General features: G+C 38.2%; 1 protein-coding gene across 1 annotated transcript in view; it reads right to left on the bottom strand.

Moving 5' to 3' along the window:
- The window catches only part of FIGNL1 (fidgetin like 1), a 159,130-nt gene extending 150,928 nt beyond the window's left edge, over window positions 1–8,202 (bottom strand). Inside the window, exon 1 of the mRNA XM_044064801.1 lies at window positions 7,998–8,202. The gene's annotated coding sequence lies outside the window, so the exon portion shown is untranslated. The remainder of the gene's footprint in view (window positions 1–7,997) is intronic.
- Window positions 8,203–22,725: the final 14,523 nt, after the last annotated feature.

Consider the following 22,725-nt stretch of genomic DNA (forward strand, 5'->3'; position numbering starts at 1 on the left):
ATTCAACTTTAGTCTGCTACGCCTCTAACCTCTCAGAGCTTCAAACAGTGAACCGAACTGCTTTCTCCTCCACTGAAAACTGGATGCTCCAAAACCACCTCTCGTTAAATGCCAACAAATCCAAAATACTATTATTCTCTCCCTCAAAAGCTTCCCCTCTTGATAAAAACTAATTCCAAATTATTAGCCAAAACTACTCTACAAAAGAGGTTGTAATTCCAAATTATTAGCCAAAACTACTCTACAATAGAGGTTGTTCCCTTCGCTAAACTACTTGGGATTACTATTGATGAACACCTAAAATTCAACACTCACATCCAGCAAAACATTAAGAAAACCCATGTAAAACTTGGTATGCTATACAGAAACATCCACTTTCTCTCACCTCCCACCAAACTCTTGCCACTACCTATCTACTCCCCTCACTATTGTATGGCGCTCCTCTAACAAACTTATTTGCCTCTCTCTCCTCTAAATTGGAAGTCTGTTATAATAAGATTTCTAAATTTGCCACCAAAGCCAAATTCTCCTCCCATCATTGTACTGCCCTTCATTTGTTAAATTGGCTTGAATTCTCCAACCATCTAGATTATTGCCAAATTATTACGGCCCACAGACTAATTTTTCAACCTACTAAGTGCCTGGCACTAGCCAACATCCTTCAACCTTACACCCCTCAGAGAACTCTAAGATCTACTCACCAAAACCTAACCACTGTCCGCAAACCCAATCGTCCTGCTGGTCAGCTTCTGCTATCCTTTTCCTTAACTAAAAAATGGAATTCTCTTCCATCCTAAGGACTTGTGAAAACTTTGAAACCTTTAAAACTCAGCTACATTCCTACCTTTCCTCCAACAGGAAATACAACTGCACCTAGCCTAATAATCAAATCCACCCCTTAAACTCCTGACTAACTCTGAGTACAAGCTAACCCAACATAAATGTACATATTGTAAATAACATAATTGTATTATAAATAACCTTTACCACCTTTTTTCTCGCTTTTCCTTCTCAAACTTTTTTTCTCCCTCACAATTAAGTTACCACTGCTATCCTAAATATTTAACATACTATGCAATCAAGGAATTTATTCCTGTTCTCTAGCATAATACGAAATTTTAATTGTTTTTCTTTACTATAATTGTATCTGTAACTACACCATGTAATGCCATCCTAAATATTTTGATACTATGTAACCAAAGAATTTATTCCTGTTCTCTAGCATAAAATGAAATTGTAACTGTGTTTTGTTTACTATGACTGTATCTGTAATTACACTGTGTAATGCGGAACTTCTCTACCTGGGCCTCCACTGAAAACGGGCTCCCTGAACCCAGTGGACCTCCTCGGTCACCAGACTGGAAATAAATACATAAATAAAAGTTAGCTTAACTCACACATTTTTAAACTGAAGCATTCTTGATTAATATAAATATTCACATACATTGAAAATATAACACTCGTATCATACTACTGATATAAAAAAAGCACCTTAAATATCCATAGATTTCAAATGCAACAGCCCATTGAGGGAAGTCATACCATTATTAAATTTCTTTTTTACTAATTTAAAGGGGTGCAATGCAACAGCCCATTGAGGGAAGTCATACCATTATTAAATTTCTTTTTTACTAATTTAAAGGGGTGCATTTTAGAACATGTTACAGCTGAGAATGTTACTCTTTTAAAGAATAAATTGCTGTTTAAGAAATCTATTTTTATTTTAAAATATGGAACTCCGACATCTACTGGTCTTAATAAGGAATGTAGCTTGAAGTCTCTTTTGTAAATAATTTTTGATTGGATAATGGAATTATTGATGATAATTATGTAAAATATTTGATGTATTTTACGCATGCTTATGAATTCCTAGAAGGCCTGTGGGCCAAGGCACTACAGCAGCTTGGTTTGTGTTGATAATAAATAACAGGTTTAACAGTTTTTTTATTTCCATTCTGATTACTGGCTTTGTGGTGGCTTATTAAGTTTTACCATTATGCCCTGGGGATGATGTTGCATTTAACTTAATTTGCCAATAAAGTTCTTTTGTCTCAATAACGGCACCCCAGCAACCGCCCAGTATAGGTTGAAGAACTCTCTTCAATACACAAAACTATTTTTTAAACCCTTGCATACAAGGCAAGCAGTGGATCCTACTTTTTATACCCCCTCCCCCCATCCCCAGGGCAACACACAACACCAGAATTGGCAGAGAAAATGTGGAGAAGGAAAATGGGGAAGGGAGAGATTCAGATTTTACTAACAATTGTAACCATGATATTGTTATTGTGTACAAGTTAAATCTACATTTTTTTATATTTTCAATGTATGTGAATATTTATTTTATAAGTATATCTTAAGGATGTTTCAGTTTAAAAATGTGTGGATTAACAATGACATTTTTAACTGATTTAATTGATTAATTAAATCAGTGTTATGATTGGATGGATTTTTAGTGTGGAATTTTGGGAATGGCTTATAAGGCTGCATCTTTTATTTATTTGAAGACCTTAAAATTATAATAAAAACAGAGGACGAAAGCGCTCATCATTTACTTGCATTAAACTCCTTGTGTGTGGCTTTGTTTCCAGCATTTTTTTTTTGTTTTCTTCTATAAAAATAAGAAGCAAATGGTGTAATAAAAAATTGAATGCCATGATTTTTTGTGGAGACTAGTAATAGATAAATTATCAGCAAAAGGACATATGTTATATAAAATGAAAAAAGTGACAGAATAAGTTTATGTTTTCAAGAAGAAGAAACTACTGAACATGTGCTTTTGAAATGTAAGTAAAACAGTTATGAGGCAAACTATGTAAAGAAGATTTTCTTGAAGATATAAAAGAAGTGGATAAACATGGACATGAGTAAATACAGATATATGAATACACAAAGAATATGTTAAAAGAATAGACAAAAAGTTATTATATGCCATATGGGTTACATGGGATGAAAGAATAAATGAAATAATGTTTAATGAGACAGATTTTAGCAACAACATTAAGTAAAATCGCTTTACAGTCAAAATGTTGACATTCAGATGCATGACAGCCTCCTCCTCAAACATGGTAGGAGTGACAATTGTAATGTCGGGTCTATATTAGAACATCGAAATTTCATTATTTCGAGAGTTCTAACATCGACCCCTATTCAGCGAACGCTGACAACATTGAACATTCAGAACAGCATTTTTTTTCCTAGGGAAAAAATAAGCTGTTCCAAAACACACACACAACACAAGCACACCAAACAAACAGCAATCCACACAAATGCACCCAAAATCTTGCAGCTAACCATACACTAAACTGTACAAACACCACTAACTATCCACTTACTTTAACCCAAACCCTAAGGTCCATCACTATCGCACACTCTCCTCACCCGCGCCCTAACCCTCATGTCCACACAATCGCACACATATCTCCCTTGGGCCCTAACCCTAACTCACCTAACCCATGCCCAACTGCACACTTACCTGAACCCGACCCGTAACTTTCCACCACAGCGCTGAAAATAGCAAAACGACAGAAATGGACAACCAAATTCTTTCCCTAGGAAAAAAATTGGTTATCTGTCATTTCTCTATTTTCAGCGTTCGCTGAAAAAGGGGTCGATGTTAGAACGTTCGAAATAATGAAATTTCGACGTTCTAATATAGACCCGGAATGTCGACGTTCATGTGTACATCCTTTCAGAAGGACATACACAGGGCAGGGGCTCAAAGCATGGTTGGCAATGGGAGTTGCTAACTTTAAGATCGATAGAAAATTGTCGATCTTGTTGTGGCGACCATACAACCTACTTAATATGAGTGAGTCGAGGATATTCACCGTTTGCGGATGTGATTTTCGTTCTTTTGATAGTAAACCAAGTAAAATCAGATGGTGCTTATAGAAAATGGAGTCAGTGTCTAAAAGAAATTATAAATTTAGTAGGACTGTAAAGAAAATTCTGAATGTGTATAAATATATTTGTATATCTACACATTTGTAAATATCTTGTAAGAAAGAGTTCTTTTTATATATAAACAGAGGACTCCTACTCTATTCTATAGGTGCCATGGGATCTTTTATAGCCATGTGAGCCACTAGCAACTCAAGCAGACAGGACCTTGGTTCCATGTCTCATCCAAACTGTGACACACTCATGAGTACAGCACCATCCTTATCCTGCAACGCAGTGTCCTCAATTGATCTACTCAAGTGTGGAAACAGAATCCACAGTCTTCAGGACTAAATGCAAGTGTGTTACCTGTTACACCATTGACATCTTTTTTCACTGAAAAAAATTCTCTAACTGGTCTTATATCTAAAGAGAGACATATATATATACACACACACACACACACACACACACACACACACACACACACCAAGGCATATATTAAAAGAGGCCCATTTTTATTTCAAAACACAAATATAAAAAAGTGTCCTTTATCACCTTTATTGTTCACATTAGCTATGGAAAGAATTAAAATTGCACAAAATAATACAATCTCAGGAATAAATTATCAAAAGTATAAAAGTTAAAGAAAGAATGGATTGAATACTTAAACTCTTAAAGGATTCATTTAAAAAATGCTTCCAATCTCTGAGGAATTATCCAAGTAAAACTACACCAAAATTATTGGAATATTTTAGTAAAATTGTATTAAAGAATAAAAAAATAATTTTGACATATTAATAACGGATTACAAAAATGGATTGTGTGTGTCTTATTGGAAGTACATATTTCAGAAATAAAAAAGTATTAACAAGGAACACTCACTGAAATCAGCCGATAAAACAACAAACACCCATCTGGAAAATATTTACTTAGAAATGTACTCACAAAGCCTTTTATACTCCCAATAGGATTTCTAAAATAAATTCTTATTCACTAAAAATAAATTCTTATTCAGTAATTTGTTGGAGGTGTGCAGTGTAGACAAAAGCAAACTGGAAGCATGCAATATACAAATTTAATATGTTGATTTTCTTGAAATAACATTTCATGTTTTGGTTAAGTACTATAGAATGATAAATTTGTAATAAACAAAGAATTAGTAATATTAATACACCATTACCAGTTTGTGTTCAACCTAAACAATATCATCTTGTATGTTCTTTATTACTAATTGCAAGGAAAATAATCACCAGAAAATGGAAAAGGGAATCTCCACAATTTTCAAATGTTCTACAATTGTTACAATCGATTATTAACAAAGAATTAGCAACCTTGAAAACAAATACAGTTTTATGTTTTAAACCTACCAAACTCCAGTGGTTAAATGTTCAGAACATATTGGACAAATTTGGAAAGTAACAGACTTGATTTATACTTGCTTTTTTTTTTTTTGACAGAATATATTATTTCAATTTACAGCACAAATGACCGGACCTGATTATATGGACTTTAATATGAAGCATGCTATGCAAATATTGTATACAGTTATAAAGCAACTGCATTAGCATGAATTGTTAAAACTTATGTTCATGTACACTTGAAAAATAATCACTATTCAATTAACGATATTTTGCTGCACGATTTTTTTTAATACTTAATAAAAATATTTAATGTAAAAGTGAGACTAGAGCCATGAACGAAAAGCGGACCCAGAAAAGAATAAGGGGGTAAAGGGAGGGGACAGCTACTTCAACAGTGATCTATCAGAGCATCTACTGTTATGTTAAGTTTACATACACAGCTATACATTGTTCAACATTTATATCACGACTGCTGTAGCATAAGCTAAATAAGCAGATTAGCATATTTTACGAATACCTAGGGATGATGAAGAAATTTAAGAATCAAGTTGTTCTGGACCTGGAAAAAAATCCAGTTTGTAATGCTTTGTGAAAATTTGTTCAGAGGATCACGTTTGCTGCCTCTAAAATACTTGTGAGTTCACCCCTTTCCAAAAATCAACATAATAAGCTAAAGCCTTTGTAGAGTGGGTCCTAACCTTGCCTGGAAGTGGCCTGATATGGTGAGACTAACAGAAAGAAACAGCAAACGGTCTGCTTTGACAGTGGCTGTCCTTTTATCTTACCTTTACAGAAAGCACATAGTTCATCGGCCTTCCTGAAAGATTTTGTTCTGTCCAGTTAGTATCTGAACTGCCTGTGAACATCCAAGGTTCTGGAAAGAATACAGGGGGATTAATAGATTGGTTCAAAAGTAAATTGTGAATCCACTTTAGGTATAGTGGATTTGTTCTCAAAGAAACCCTTTCCTTATGCCAAATGAGGTAGGGCTGATTCACCATAAAATCTTTAACCACACATACTCTTCTTGCAGAAGTCAACACAGTTTTGCAAGTCAAGAATCTCAAATAAGCCTGGTGAGCTGGCTCAAATGGAAAAAGTGTTAGTTTTGCAAGCACAAAATTAATATCTCAGGGAGAAACCACCTCTTACTTAGGTGGATGGATTATATAAAGCCCCTTTCAAAAACTGCTTGACTTGACTTGAGGACAGCAAGAAGGTGAACTTTAAGGGCAGACAAGCAGAAATAACCAAAACATGAATATCGATAGATGGATAAATAAGAAAGGCTACAGGACAACTCTCACAGTCTATAAACCGAGGTAAATGGGCCTTGAAAAGTCCTCATTCTCAGGGTAGTATCAACTTGAACACCTATCACTTGCACATATGATTTTCTAGCAGCAGAATTTTTAAGCCTTCTTTAGTCCTTGCTGCACATCTTAAGAAAAAAAAGATGCCTAAAGGACAACTCTATCATTTAGGCAGTCAACTGAAATGTTTTCAGATTGGGGTGTATCAAACAACCCCTATCTTGTGCAAGTCCAGTCTGTGGGAAAGCTTGTAGTAACCACATTTGGCTAATTTGCAAAGAATGGAGAATCAATGTTGCCTGTGCCAAAAAGAAATCACCATCACTATCTTGAAAAGAAGGGAGAACCACTGTTGCCTGGGCAGAAAGGAGTCACCACCACCATCTTTAGAGTCCTACTCAACCTTTAGAAGAATCCAGGGTGTCAGTGGAGAAACTAAAGTTAAAGAGGTTAGTGGGAAAGAATATGTGTAAAGAAAATAATGGAAATATTGTAAGCAACATCTGCCAGCAGTGTACTACCCAAATAAATAATGCTTGGTTACATGCATTACAGGTGACCTGTACAGAAAATCAAAGCTGACAGGTACTTCAGGACATTTAAAATGTCTACATATATGCAGGTAGGAGTTGGAATGCAAGGTGGGCTTCATGAATCTGGGTTGGAGATGTAATTGGGTATGGTGCGACTAGATGTGCGTTTGCACAGTTTTTCTTTCAGTTCAGGAGGTCAAGAGTGAGATCACACACTGTATTACAACACAGAAGGGGGAAAACAGATAAAGGTTTAGGCCATGAAAAGGGAATACATTCCTTTATTTATTGCATGCTGCATACTGTAGCAATGTATGCTGGCTCTACATGTCTTTACTCTATATGCAGTTGGAGACTGCAGTGTCTTGAAGAAAATAGAAACAGCTTTTATCTTTAGTGATCTCCGTTTCTCCAAGTGGTAGTAGAGTAAGTGAGGACATACGGTCAGACAGATGTAAAGAGAAGGGGTAAAGTCTACAACCACGGAGGAGCCTTGTTTCCCCCGCAAAAAAAAAACAACTTGTTTTTACATGTGCTTCTCTTTAAAATCCATTAATATTACAGTACATAATTACAAAATATGTGCACTCAGGTTAGTGTGTTTTATGCAAGATGAGGCAAGGAAATGCATTTAGTGCTTTGGGATGTCGGTGAAACACAACAGACCCCTATGAGCCATATCCATCCAGTACAACATTTTTGCATATAGGATCGGGGTGTTGCTTCAACAGTCAGCGCTTATCCAGGTGCATCCAATCAAAAGTAGAAGATGAATAAACTGGCAGGGCCAAAAGGCCTGAAGATACTTGTTAAAGGAAAACACCATAAAGTAACAATTTCCTTTATTTTAGAAAGTTCTCACGTCTACTTTGTCCTTTTATATTACAATAAATAATAATGCTTACCAAAACTATTCAGAGCTTTCCCACTTCTGGAACGTGCAGGAATGAACAGTAAACAATACGCCTATCGAAAATAAAACTCGCGCCCTCGAAAACCCAGTAGCTATCGGTAAAAAAAAAATGTCCTCAGACCTCCCACTTGTTACCAGACACAGTACTACGTCATACTCAGCTCACTTTCGGCTCCTACTTTAATTTATACAGTACTGGTTGTTTTATTCCCGATAGTGAATACGTGAACCAACAGTTGTTGTCATAACTTTCTAAGCATTTGTAGACCCTATTCATTTAATGGGAAATGATACGGTTAAAAGCTTATTTCCCAGTTTTGGGGCACGAATCTCAAAATGTGTGTGTGTGTTTTAAATCTTCCCTTACCATAGCTCTCAGCCTTCCATGTCCAAAATGAGGAACACCAGCCCTCATAATGTAGAACAAATGTTGTAAATGTGGAACACATACTTATGGCTTACTAACAACTTCAACTAGGAAGATCATAAGATGGTTAAAATATGCTGGTTTTACTTATAAAGAAGATCTTTTAATGAATTAATATGCTTCATTTATATTTACAATGGATTTCACTTTAAAAATTCCTAATGCTGATTGCGTGACAGTCTTTCAATGTGGGACTTTGAGGAACAAGAACTTTTTAAGACCCCAAATGAGGTACGTTCCTCGTAATGAGGTACACTTGAACGGTATGTCCCTTACGCTGCATAAGTCGAGCATTTACAACGAGTGACTGTGTTTATCGTTAAAACTCCTTTTCATTAACTTCTTTTAAATAAGCGTGACAAAGAACACGTATTCTGATTACTGTTGGCACGAGCAGTGCAGCCGTACTTCCTACTGCCCAGAGTTTCGCACTATATCCAAATTTCTACATTTTTTTATTCTGTATTCCTTAAAATATCACAGCTGTGGGGGTAGGAATGAAGACTATTTGAATTTGTTGGTCTTCTCGTTTTGTATGAATTTTATTAAACGAGTACGCTAACGCTGATCCTGTGCCGTTTCTTGTTTTTAACTTATGTTAGTCCTCCTATTCCAATTTCCGACCTAGGGAAAATGACTTGGCAGCTTTCAATCAAAAGGTGGGCGGTGTACTGACATCGCTGTCACAGGCGGGGTTTGGGCGTGGCTTGCTACTGCGCATCAGGTGGGTTAATACACTTCAATGTCGCCCCTTAAATGTGGGATTTTCTGGTAAATCATTACAGAACTACAGTCAGAAAATAAGGAATAACATTTGCGTTTCGGACTTCGTATTGTTCGGAAATAATGTATGCTAATGCAAAGTCTATTATTTTAGCAACGTTTAATAACAGCAATATTTAAATGCTGTCCCTTATTGCGCGCCTTTGCTCTCCCATTATGTTTTGGCTGTGGCCCCGACTACTGCGCAAATTTACTAAGAGCGAGATGTGCTGAAAGCGTACAGCTTAGGAGCCAAGAGGACGTGACATTGCAGTGTCCTGGCATACTCTTAATTATCACGTGAAAAATAAACCAAAACAAAGTAACTACCGCAAAAGAAATAGATATAAGAAAACCTATACGTGTGTGTGTATAATATCTAATATATATATATATATATATATATATATATATCTATATAAATATATACATATATATAATATATTTATATATATATATCTATATATATATATATATATATATAATATATGTATATATCTATATATAATATATATATTTCTATCTATATATCTATCTATATATATATATCGCTATCTATATATAAATATATATCTCTATATATATATATATATATATCTATATATATATATATATATATATATATATCTTTCTCTCTCTCTCTCTATATATATATGTATATATATATATATATATCTACATCTCTCTCTCTCTCTCTCTCTATATATATATATAGGTACTTTTCCGTTAAACTCCTGCCATGCGTGCTGGGACCCGGACTGCTGTGTTTTGCCCTGATTCTTTCTAAATCAGCAACAAGCAATCACCCGTAAACATGCGGTGGTGCAAGGGGGAGGACAGTGTAAGACAAGTCGGACTGCAAGGTCTGTGGAAGACCAACCCTGCTGTCCACAAGATCTGTTAACCTGGGAAGGCTGGCAGTGGCCAAGTTGGAAGGGGGTATCAAGGAAATCAGTAAAAAGCAATCACCCGCGGAAGTGCGGTGGTGCAAGGGGGGAGACAGTGGAAGATAAGTCGGACTGTGAAGTCTGTGAAAGACCAACCCTGCTGTCCACAACATCTGTTAACCTGGGATGGCCGGCAGTGGCCAAGCAATCTCATGCCGGTACGACACAAGTTTACATCAGAGAAAACAATCTGCCCCATGTAACACTTCTTCTCCAGAAATCGAGAGCTGCAGGACACTGCCGATGCATGGCTCACTGCATGGGTCTGAAAGGATCTGCACAGCCTGCTGAGGAATCATCCCAGAAACATGGCAATCTGGGACCGAAAATGTGTGTTTGGGATTTAACGGAAAAGTACCTATATATAGATATATATATATATATATATATATATATATATATATATATATATATCTATATATATATATAAAATATCTATCTATATATATATATATATCTATATATATATATATATATATATATATATATGTATATATATATATCTATATCTATATATATATATATATATATATATATATATGTACATACATATATATATGTTCATAGGTTCATAGGTAGGTACTAGGATATCTGCCTGAAGGCATTTATAAGCCTAGCCAGATCCAGCAGAGCAACTGAAGTGATGCCTCTCTTGAAGAGTGTTCACTTTGGCAATATAATTATCAAAGGAGAGATCACTATCTACTTGGGTCCCCAAATTTCCATTGGTGATGACTATGCACTTTTTAGCATTTAGCTTGAGGCCATGATTTTGACACCAGGTATCTGTCTCAGTGAGACCCTTTTGTAGGATGTCTGTGTCAGTAGTTTGCACTCCTGTGCTTGCCTGTACCTCTGAGAAGTATATGCCGAACAGGAGGGTTCCTAGGACTGAGCCCTGGGGAACACAACTTGTAACTGGTGTAGAGTCCTACATATATCATGCCTCCTAAACCTGGTGGACTTCTTTGAGACAGTTACCAAGGCTATAGACGAGGGGAAAGGTAGTCCACACAGCCTACCTGTACCTCACAAAGACCTTTGACACCATTCCCCACTCTGGTATTATAGACAAGCTCACTAGCCTAAACATAAACCCCTACGTCACGAGATGGGTTGCCAACTGGCTCATGGACAGAACCCACATAGTAAGAGTTGCAGGAGGTAGGTCTGACTCTAAATCGGTTACAAGTAACATTCCCCAGGGCTTCAGCATATACTTCTCAGAGGTACAGACAAGCACAGGAGGACTATGGCTGACCAAGTTTGCAGATGACTGCAGACTAGGGGCTATAATTGACTCTCCAGCTGACACAGACATCCTCCTGAAGGGTCTCACTGAGACAGATACCTGGTGTCAGAACCATGGCCTCAAGCTAAATGCCAAAAAGTGCATAGCCATCCCCTTTGGAAAAAACAAAATACCCACAAACTACCACATAGGTGCTAGCCCTCTAAATACGGAAGACGTAATAAGGGATCTGGGGACCCAGGTAGAGAGTAATCTCTCCTTTGATAATCACATTGCCAAAGTGGTTAGAAAATCCTTCTATGTGGACCACCTAATCACAAAAGGGTTTGCATCCAGATCAAAAGAGTTCATTGTGCCGCTCTACGCATCACTCATCAGACCCCTCATAGAGTACAACGCCCTATTTGGGATGTACCTTACAAGACACCTGCAACAGCTGGAAAGACCACAGAAGTACCTCACCAAGTGGATCACTGGCCTAAAACAGATGCCCTATGCAGCTCAACTAAAGAAACTCCAGCTGTAGTTGGTTGCATATTGCCTACTCAGAGCTGATCTCTGCCTGACATACAAGGCCATGTCCAAACCAGAATTGATGGACATGCTCCACCTAAAGAAAACCATATCCCCTTGAGCCACACACTCTAGGGATCTAAACCTCACCACAACAATAAATAGGACGTGCTGGAGGGATAGATTCCTATCCCAGAGATGTCCCATGCTCTGGAACATGATTCCAGTCTACATTAGGCAGAGTTCATCACTAACACTCTTCAAGAGAAACCTTGACGAGTGGTTGGGAAACAGAAAGTTTAGCCCGGGGATCATTTAAATGGATCTGCTGGACAGAGGCACAGGGAACTAATCTAAGGGGGCAGTGAAAGCCAATACATTCCAGCTGGGCTTATAAATGCCTTTGAGCAGATAGCCTAGTATACCTATCTATGAACATACACACATATATATATATATATATATATATATATATATATATATATATATATATATATATGGTTTGCTATCATTATGTCGACGTGCAGTAGTTGCGGTTTTAAGTATTCGAACATCAGATGTTCGAATACTTCATATTACGGCAGGTGACATGAGTGAAGGTTTGCATTGCGAATGAACTGTGCATTCGCAATTCTAACTTTTGGTCATGGGAGGGGATCGCGGTACAGTGCGGTTAGGGAAATGCATCCCTTTCCTCACTGTAGTGTGATCTCGGAGTTGGAATATTAAGTTAGGGGGGTGTGGGGGACACAACCCCCCACAGGGGGGGTGCAGGGGGGCACAGCCCCCCTGCATAACTGTGTGTTCGGTTAGGTAGGTAGGTGATTATGGGAAGGGTGGGCGTGCTGTGTATCGCCGTAAATGTCCAAGCGACATTTTTGACAATACACCCTTGTTTTCGAGTTTACTATTATTCGAAAATGTTCATTTTTGATGCATAAATTCGAAAATAAAGACATTATTTATTTTTACTTTCGAATTTATGATAGTAAACCTATATATATATATATATATATATATATATATATATATATATATATATATATATATATAGGCTTTGCTTTGGAGGAAGACGTTTAATAATTCTATTTTCATTTTTTATAAAGGTTTCATTATTACTATACCTGTTGAGGTAAATTGTGGTGTTTCTGTTTTAACTATCACAGGTTGTAATAGTGAGTTTAGGACTTAACAGTATGTTTCTGTCTCGGGTCTATAACGCACTTTTAAACAGAGCACTTGTTTTTTATTGGCAGTTTAAAAGTAGTTTGAAATATTTGAAAAAATGTTTTTTTTTTTTGTCTGTGGAGAAATTGTATTTATTTTACTTTTGTGAGGCTGATTTAAAGTGGTTTTTACTGTCCCCCCACCCCAAAAAAAGTATTTTTTTTGTGGACTGCTAGTGTTGCTATTTATTTTCTCTGGGAAAGAGGCACCATTTTCGTCATGATCATGGAGCAGACTTCCGAAGTAGCCCTTGCCACTACAGCAGTCTAGCAATTTGCCTCTCTGATGGTGGGTGACTCTTTGTGGTCTTTCTTTGCACCTCTGCCATGTGGCACCTACAAATACTATGGACTGGAGGTTTAGCCGTGCCTCTGTGGCTGTTGGGGTCCCATCAGTGGGCAAGGGAGAGCCTCTATTGTTGGTCCTGGAAGAGGGAACAAAGAATGTTTCCCTGTTGTATCAGAATACTGTGCCCATCAGAGCTGGATCAAGGTCAAATGGGACCCTAGCCCTAGGCAGGGTAATGGATTCCCCAAAAAAATCCCAAGTGCGGAAACCAGCGTAGCCCAGCTATAAAAATACAGTCACAAAGTAGACGGCATAAATACACTCTGAAGTAACTCAAAGCAGCAACAGTTGAGGCTTCGATAGCTGGTATAAATCCTTTATTTTAGAAAGTCAACAGAACACTTCGAACAAGCGCTTTCGCCTGGTTGTACCAGGCTTTCTCAAGTTGAATTAAATTAGTAATTGTTGTTCCTTTTATATTTTGGAAGTTAGTCATGTGCTTTAATTAGCACTTACTAATTGAAATCATTAACCAAACTCATACTATTACAAAAGCATAACTAAAAAATGCTACTGAGCATTAAGTTTGTTAAAAATGCAAGCTTGAATTAAACATATGCTCACATGTTCTTTTAAAATCCTCTGTAGTGAAAAGTATTCCTTCAATTGTATAGTAAAACCAATTCTAAAATAAACATACATTAAAACATTTTATACATAAATTTTTAAATGTTTACAAATATATACACAGTAGACGCATAGGAAGCCCAGAACATTGCCAGACTGTTCATAGGATAATTAAATTAGTAAACTATAGTTATCTACATCTATATAATGCAATAAAAGAAATGACACTAAACAATAAAAAGTCCATATAAATGTGAGATGGGTCAAACAGTAGATCTGAGTGATAAAAGTAGAAGTAATCCCTGTAGCCCTAAAGGTACCCTCTGTAGATGTAGTTAAAGCAGTTTATCTCTATTCATCTTTAGCACACTCATGAGGCTTATACTGTCATTCAGGCCCGGGGGTTGGGTGGCATTTAACTTAATCTGCCAAATTAATTATCGGATTCCCCCTTACACCAAACCTTCCTGCAACCATTTCAGTGCCCCATTACTTGTCTATTTCTCCCCAGTTACCATAAACACTGTCCAAACCTGTCAGTGTGACACTATTTTCTTCTTTACTTCTACAGTGATTACAGGTATTTGGATTTAATTTAAAACTTTTATTTCAAATTTTATAGCACAAACACTAATAGGCATTTGCTAAACAAAACAATACAGTCTCACTATGAAAACAGACTTAGCTTTAACAGTAAACTTCTATGCCCCTGAAACTCATATTCATTGAAATGGCATTGAAACCCACATTCATAGAAAATACTTCTGGCCAATGGTGGATTAAGTTTATTTGGGCTGTTTTCAAACCATAAGCCCCTGCACAGATTTTAGGACCATGCATACATGCATCTGTTCTTTGATTCCTTACCTGATTGTATTAAATTATATTCCTTGTATAATACAGCACCCCTTGTTAGAATGTGTTTTAAATTTGTAGTTTTGAACATTTTTCCTGTAAGCAATGAAACAAAATGTATGAACCAATAAAGACAAAACTGCTCATTTCAAACATTTCAACCATAAAAGGCCACTCAAACATATATTATTGCAATCCACCAGTATCAGTCAATTTGCATAATCTTTGCAGAACTAAAAGGTATATGAATAATTCCACATTAAAGAGATCTGTACCTAAAGAAGAGATTGTCACTAGCAAACAACTTTATATTTCAGTGTTTCTTCTACAAATTCAGTGCCTGCTGCCCTTGAAGAATAAATTGTCTGTGTTACATTAAAAAAATGGTAAGCTGGTAATATTAAAATAATACATGGAAGCAAACTGAAAACAGGTTCTTAATTACAAGCATCTCATCCAAAGGAGGACACATTCAGGATTGCAGCCCCCCTTAAAGTACAACATAGTATCAGCAATCCAGCTACATGGTGTGAGAGTAGAACACACAACCTTCTGCATCAAAACCAAGTATGCTACCTATTGTGCTAGTAACAGTGATTTCAAGTTCTGTAGCACAAGCAGTGATGAACATTTGCTAAACAAGACAGTTGCACATCGAAAATAGACTTAGTATGAGCAGCAGTAAACTTCTCTTCGCTTGAAGCTCACATTATCTTGAAAAATGCAGTGAAACTCACAATTCCTTGAAAAGGTATTGAAATTCATGTCCCTGAAAATGCACTGAAATCATAGTGTGGCAGCTGGTTTACAGTATTCACACTTTTGTTTCTTGTAATTAAGGTACAGGGTTTGAACCTGTTTAAATTAACTAACTTGCCTGCCCTAACTAGGGTATTACACACAAAACAAACAAATTCCACATGCGGATATGGGATAGAATAATAAGCAAAGGAAGCGCAGGTCAATGCAAGCAGCAGTGTGTGTGTGTGTGTGTGTGTGTGTGTGTGTGTGTGTATAATGAGGTGTATATATTGCATGTAGGGGGTGTTCCTAAAGATGAACACTCTTAAAGAAAGACATGTAAGTTTTTTTTTAAATAAAAAGTAAATGTTGAGGCAGAAGGCCTCTCCCAGCCAGCTTGGGGCCCCTCCCGGCCAGCAGGGCTCTAGGCAACTGCCTAGATTGGCTAGTGCTGGATCCAACTCTGGTTCCCATCACTGGTGAAGCAGCTACTGCCATTAGTAACATGGTTGGCCCAATTTTTCTACCAAAAACAAACAGAAAATCAAGCCTGTATCTACTCCTCCTCAAATTTCTTTGAATAGGAATAGTTTATTGGGTTTGGTTCAGGGTTTAATTCAGTCTACTGATCCTTATTGTAAAGCGTTTTTTGTTAAAAGAAAGAGGGATTCCTTTTTTCCTGAAGAATGTGAAGAAGAAGATACTGGAATGGATGCAGGATTTCTTCCTCACATTTCTGATTCAGATAAAGAGGAAAGCTCAGTTTCTGATTCTGTCTGTGGGGGATTCTTTTTCTCTGAAACTATTGCTAGAATGTGCCAGTGTTTTCAGTGGGAGAATACTGAAGTTTCTCATCCCTCAGAAAATACTGCGAGTTGTCACAGAATGATTTTCCAGAACCACCTCCTGTTCTGTCAGCTTTATAGGTTGTGTGTGTTACTGCCAGATATTTTCCTGATAGTCAGCCAGCTGCCCTTAAAAAGGAAGATAGGATCTATAAAGGTCCTCAGTCTTTTAAAATTGTACACACTATTCCCAAACCTGACCCAACAGCTATAGCTTTAGTTAATCCCACTGCTGTTAAACATTTAGTTAATTCCAATCCTACTGTTTCTGATACAAATGGTATGGGGGAAAAGTGTATACTTCTGTAATTTTGATTTTCAGAATTTTGAATTATCAAGCCATATGTTAAAGTTTGTTCTGACAAATTGTGAAAGTATTAGGAATGTTTTATTTGCAGTTTTTTCTTGTGAAGAAAAAGCTGCTTCAAATGACTTAGTTTTGTCTATTGCATAGATCACTATTCATTGTTTGCAGTATGTGTATGATTCTGTTGATATTTTTTTCCAGGGCTGTGGCCACTGATACTATTTTGAGGAGGTTTATGTGCATTTAAAGGACCTCCCAGATGATATTAAAATGAGGTGTATAATTCTCCCTTGGGCAGAGACTTAGTGTTTGGCTCCTCTGCTGAAGAGGTGATCAAAAAGTGTGATGAAAGGGGCAAACTGATTTAGGTAATCTCTAAGATTTTTCTGCTCACCTTTTCCAAATTGTCCAAGGGATTTTTTATCTCCTCATCCAATTTTGGCAAAAACAGAATAAACAGTCTCAACAAAACCGAGGTAAACAGACATTTAAAAAATGGCAAGGGAGTTCCAAAAATTCTCAAACCTTCTAAAACTAAGGATAATCCAACTCTGAATTAATTTTCTTGAGTTCTTTGCACCCCTCAAGCCCTTGCCTCTATTTTTCTTCCAGAAAGTCTGAGTATCCATTTTTCTCTTTAGCAACAGTTTGTTTCAGACAAATGGGTTTAGAAAATCAGTGGAAAGTAATTCCTCCTTTCCTGGGGGTTATTCCTTATCCTCCAGATCAGACTCTTTTGTTTCCATCTGTTTGTTCATCACATGCTGTTCCATGGAGTCATAGAACCAGTTCCTTCTTCCTAGGTGAGGAAGGATTTTTATTTAAGGATGTTCCTACTGCCAAAGAAAGAAAAAAAATGGTTGGAGACCAGTTCTAGATCTTTCTTTCCTTAACCTGTTTGTGATAATGCCTGAATTCAAAATGATGCCACTTCCAAGCCTGCTAACTCTTCTTCTTCTTCTTTTTCTCCTTCTTTCAAGTTTCCTGGTAATACTAGACTTGAAAGATGCTTATCAACATATCCCTATTTATCCAGACTTCAGACGTTTCTTACGATTTTGTGTGTCTGGATCACATTATCAGTTCTCTCTACCTTACCCTTTGGACTATCCACTGCACCAAAAGTGTTTACAATGTGTCTAACTCTAGTTATAGCTCATTGCAGGCTACACGGGTCCACATTTTCTATATTTAGACAACTTGCTTATCTTTGCAGAGTCTTTTTCAAAGTGTCGGGAATCTCACTGTTGTGTGAGAATCTCTTACACAAGCTGGGACTCCAAGAGAACACTCAAAAGTTTTTCTTAACTCTCTCACACAGGATTGTGTTCCTGGGATATCGACGAGACACCTCAGTTCAAAGAGCTTTTCTTACAAAGGAAAAAAATAGATCTTTATCTAGATCTATTTCTAAGGTTTTCCGCTCAGACTTTGATTTGGATTTTGGGTCTTATGACATCTACAAGTCTCACAATACCCTGGCAGGACTCCACATGAAAAAAAGATGCATTGGTGTCTGAAATATCTTTGGTCCCAGCATCAGCATCCTGTATTATTTCAAATCCAACTTCCGGGGTTTGTCAGAAGAGAACTCTAATGGTGGAGACAGCAGATATCCTTAAATTCAGATCTCCCCTCCACCCTCCCTGTTACAAAGCACTCAATCACCACAAATGCTTCAGACTTTGATTGGGTAACATCTTCAGGAGGGATAAAAGTAAAGGGAGTATGGACACCGAGAAGAGATGCAAGCAGATAAACGTCAAGGAGATGCTTGTCCTGATCAAGGCACTCAACTCTCTGAACCATCTTTGGTTCCAGAGACCATTTCAAGAAGTTACAGCCAATATAACAGACATGGGGTACAACAACAAGAAAGGTGGAACTAGGTTGTACCCCCTTTGCAGACTAGCCATGTTTGCTTGGGACATAGCATCAAAGCACAGTTTCACTCCAGAGGCATCCTACCTTCTGTAAGAGCAAAATTGTGTGGCAGACAAGCTGTGCAGAACCATGGCAGATCCTCAGGAATAGAAACTAGATCACGTGGCTCTCCAAAGGTTTGATCCATTTTGTGGGGAGTTCCTCAAGTAGACCTGTTTGCCACCTCTCTAAACAATGAACTGGTAAAATTATGTTCCAGGATTCCATGCAAGAGGGCCAGGAAGATAGATGCCTTTTCTTTTTCTTGGACAGGACCCTTCCACTAATATCCAGGGTACTTCTGAAGATTTGGAAGCAATCCTCTAAGATCACTGTGGTGACTCGATTCTGGCCCAGGCAACTGAGTTTCTCCCTTAGGTTCATAGGTTCATAGGTAGGTACTAGGCTATTGGCCCAAGGGCCTACGTAAGCCTAGCCAGCAAGGTACCATAGCTTACACCACCCAAGAAAGTTATTTTCCTGTGCCACTGTCCGGTAGAGACACAGAAGTGATCCCTGGGGTGTATTTCCTATTTCCCATCCACTCATCAAGATTTTTCTTGAAGAGTGCTAATGAAGAACTTTGCTTGACATAGATGGGTAGCTTGTTCCAGAGTATAGGAAGTCTCTGGGACAGGAATCTATCCCTCCAGCATGTCCTGTTTATTGTGGTGACAAGGTTTAGGTCCCTAGAGCGTGTAGCTTGGAGGGATTGGGATTTCTTTAGGTGTAGCATGTCCAGCAGCTCTGGGTTTGACATAGCTTTATATGTTAGGCAGAGATCACCTCAGAGTAGGCGATATGCTACGGAGTAAAGCTGGAGTTTTTTGAGGTGGTCAGTGTAGGCCATTTGTTTGAGACCAGTAATCCTCTTTGTGAGGTACTTCTTTGGCCTTTCCAGCTGCTGCAGATGTCTTGTGAGGTACATTCCAAAAGGGGCGTTGTACTCTATAATGGGTCTAATGAGTGATGAGTAGAGGGGAACAATGACCTCTTTTTTCCTGGATGAGAACCCTTTTATGATGAGGTGTGCCATGTAGAAGGACTTCCTGACTACTGTGGCGATGTGACTATCAAAGGAGAGACTACTGTCCACCTGGGTCCCAAGGTCTCTTATCATGCATTCAGTGTTAAGTAGATTGCTGCCTATGTGGTAGTTCATGGGTACATAGCTTTTACCAAAGGGGATGACACTGCAATTTTTGGCATTGAGCTTGAGGCCATGGCTCTGATACCAGGCATCTGTCTCAATGAGGCCCTTCTGTAGGATGTCCACATCATTTGGGGACGTGACTATCGCTCCTAGTTTGCAGTCATCTGTGAACTTCATCAGCCAGAGGCCTTCTGTGTTAGCCTGTACTTCAGAGAAGTAGATACCAAACAGGAGAGGTCCCAGGACGGAACCCTGTGGCACTCCACTTGTCACTGCCTTGAGGTCAGATTTGGAGTCTGCAACTTTTACAGTGTGGGTTCTGTCAGTGAGCCAGTTGGCAACCCATCTTGTGATGTAGGGATTTATACCTAGTTTAGTGAGTTTAGCTATAATTCCAGAATGGGGGATGGTGTTGAATGCCTTGGCGAGGTCAAGATAGACTGTGTGAACCACCATACCCTCATCCACGGCTTTGGTGACTGCCTCAAAGAAGTCGATCAGGTTGAGGAGGCATGATCTGCCTTTCACAAACCCGAAATGGGTGGGATCCAGAGTTTGGAGGTTACCAATGTCTTTGTTTATGAGTTCCATGATGATATGTTCCATGGCCTTGCAGACCAGGCTCGTCAGGCTAATAGGTCGATAGTTCCCGGGATCAGTGGTGGCTCCCCCTTTGTGGAGTGGGATAACTGTTGCTGTGCATCATTCAGTGGGCACAAAGCCTGATGCGAGGCTATTATTGAACATTGTGCTTAAGTGGGGAGCCAGTTCATTCTGAAGTTCGTGTAAAACGCAGCCTGGGATGTTGTCCGGTCCCATAGATGCTGTGATTTTGGCTTTCTTTTGGAAATGACTAGTGGCAATTACCACAAGTTTTCTCACAGACTGGATCTACTCACACAAGAACAGGGTGTTTCATACACCCTGACATCAATCATCTTCATTTGACTGCCTCGATGATAGGGTCTTAATTCCCTTTAGGCACCTGTTTACTGAGGACATGCAACAGTTACTAATGGAGGCTAGAAAGCCTGCTACTAGAAAATCATATATTAGCAAATGGAAAAATGTTTTCTAGTTGGTGCCAATGACATACCCACAATCATTCAGGGCTACTTCTGGCTTTACAATATTTGTGTGAGTTACAATTCCATGGCCTTTCTTGCTCCTATATCAAGGTTCATTTATTGGCCATTTCAGCATGTCTACCCATAGATCCTTCTGTTTTAATGCAGTCTGATGTCAAAATGTTCTTGAAAGAGGATTTATATAAGAGGCCTCCAAGAAAACCATTAGCCCTTCCCTGGGATCTTAATTTTTTGTTACGGAAATTAATACTTGCTCCATTTGAACCAGCTAATCTGGCTGATTTGATGTTCTTAACATGGAAAACAACTTTAAAAATTGCTCTAACCTCTGCAGGAAGGGTATCTGAGTTGTAATTTCTTATGGTGAGTCAGCCCTATCTTATTTCCCATGAAAACAGGGTTTCTTTGAGAACTAATCCTTCTATTGTAAAGTGGTATCTGAGTTTACTTTAAGGCAAACTATCCATCTCCCTGTTTTCCTTCCTGTACTTAAAAATAAGAGAGAAATGATATTCTATACCTTGGATGTTCACAAACTACTCGGGTACTATCTTGACAGAACTAAATCTTTCAGATCTCTGGGTCAATTGTTCATTTTTTGTGAAGGTAAAAGGGGGGGGGGATCCTGTGTCAAAACAGACTATTTTCAAATGGTTGTCTAAGTCTATTAACTTTTGTTACACTCACCATAGTAAAACTATTCCAGGTATGATCAAGCCCCCCCCCCCCCCCCCCCCATGGCCTCGGTGACATCTATGGCCTTTTGGAAAGGGTTGTATTCTCGAAGTATTCTAGAAGCTGATAACTGGTCCTCTGCACATACTTTTACAAAGCACTATAAGCTTGATTCCTTCTTTAGGCCCAAATCAAGCTTTGCTAAGACCATTTTCCCAGGGTTCCAGGACTCTTTTACTTCCACCTTCCAAATGTAGTTAGGTAAGGTAATCTACCCATACAGATAAGGCTACTGCAGCAGTGATAATATGAAGAATATAGTACAGCTGTGTAAATTGAACTTAAAATAACAGTAGATGTTCAAATGATCACTGCTACAGTAGTGCTCCCTCCCTCCACCCACCCTTGTCCTTTTGGTGTTTTTTTTATGCCAAGGCATGGAGATTTATTTTTGTTGTTCCTAGTACTGGTATTTGAGTTCTCAACCTCCCTCTCTCTCTGCTGGCATGAAGCCTCTGAAGGGCTCCGTGCCCAAACTTGTCTTTTAATCAGCTCAGCTTGAGCTGTCCAATAGTATGGGCATGTGGAAGGTGCCCTAAAGCTTTGGAATCTGGCTGGCTGTTATGTCCTTGGCAGGATGTAACACATATAACTAAGGCTATTGCAGCAGTGATCATCTGAACATCTACTGTTATGGTAAGTTCAACTTACACAACTGTACTTTCCAAATTGGGGCCTTGCTTTTGCTTTGGTTATTGTTTTGGACAGGATAAAGTAGGCATAGGATAATATATAAAATGTCCTAAGCAACCAACAGTTAATGCATTCGATTAAGACTATGCCATGTCAACGAGCTCCTTATTATAACCAGGGATACAGACTTTGATTCCTCCCACCATCATTTGCCTGGTCTGTGACATCATTTTCTGGTGGAACCTGAAAAGGGATACCCGTCCAGTGTGGAAGTTTAGTGAGGGGATTTTGAGTGAATATTTCAGACTTGTTTTGTGTCAATGAAAGGTTGTGCAGGTTAATGTATGAGCACCCACAAGACCTGACATTCCGAGAAAAGAGGGGTATGATGTTTAAA

Source organism: Protopterus annectens, chromosome 3.part0 (assembly GCF_019279795.1).
Source record: "Protopterus annectens isolate FY-2018-M chromosome 3.part0, PAN1.0, whole genome shotgun sequence".
NCBI lineage: Eukaryota > Metazoa > Chordata > Ceratodontiformes > Protopteridae > Protopterus > Protopterus annectens.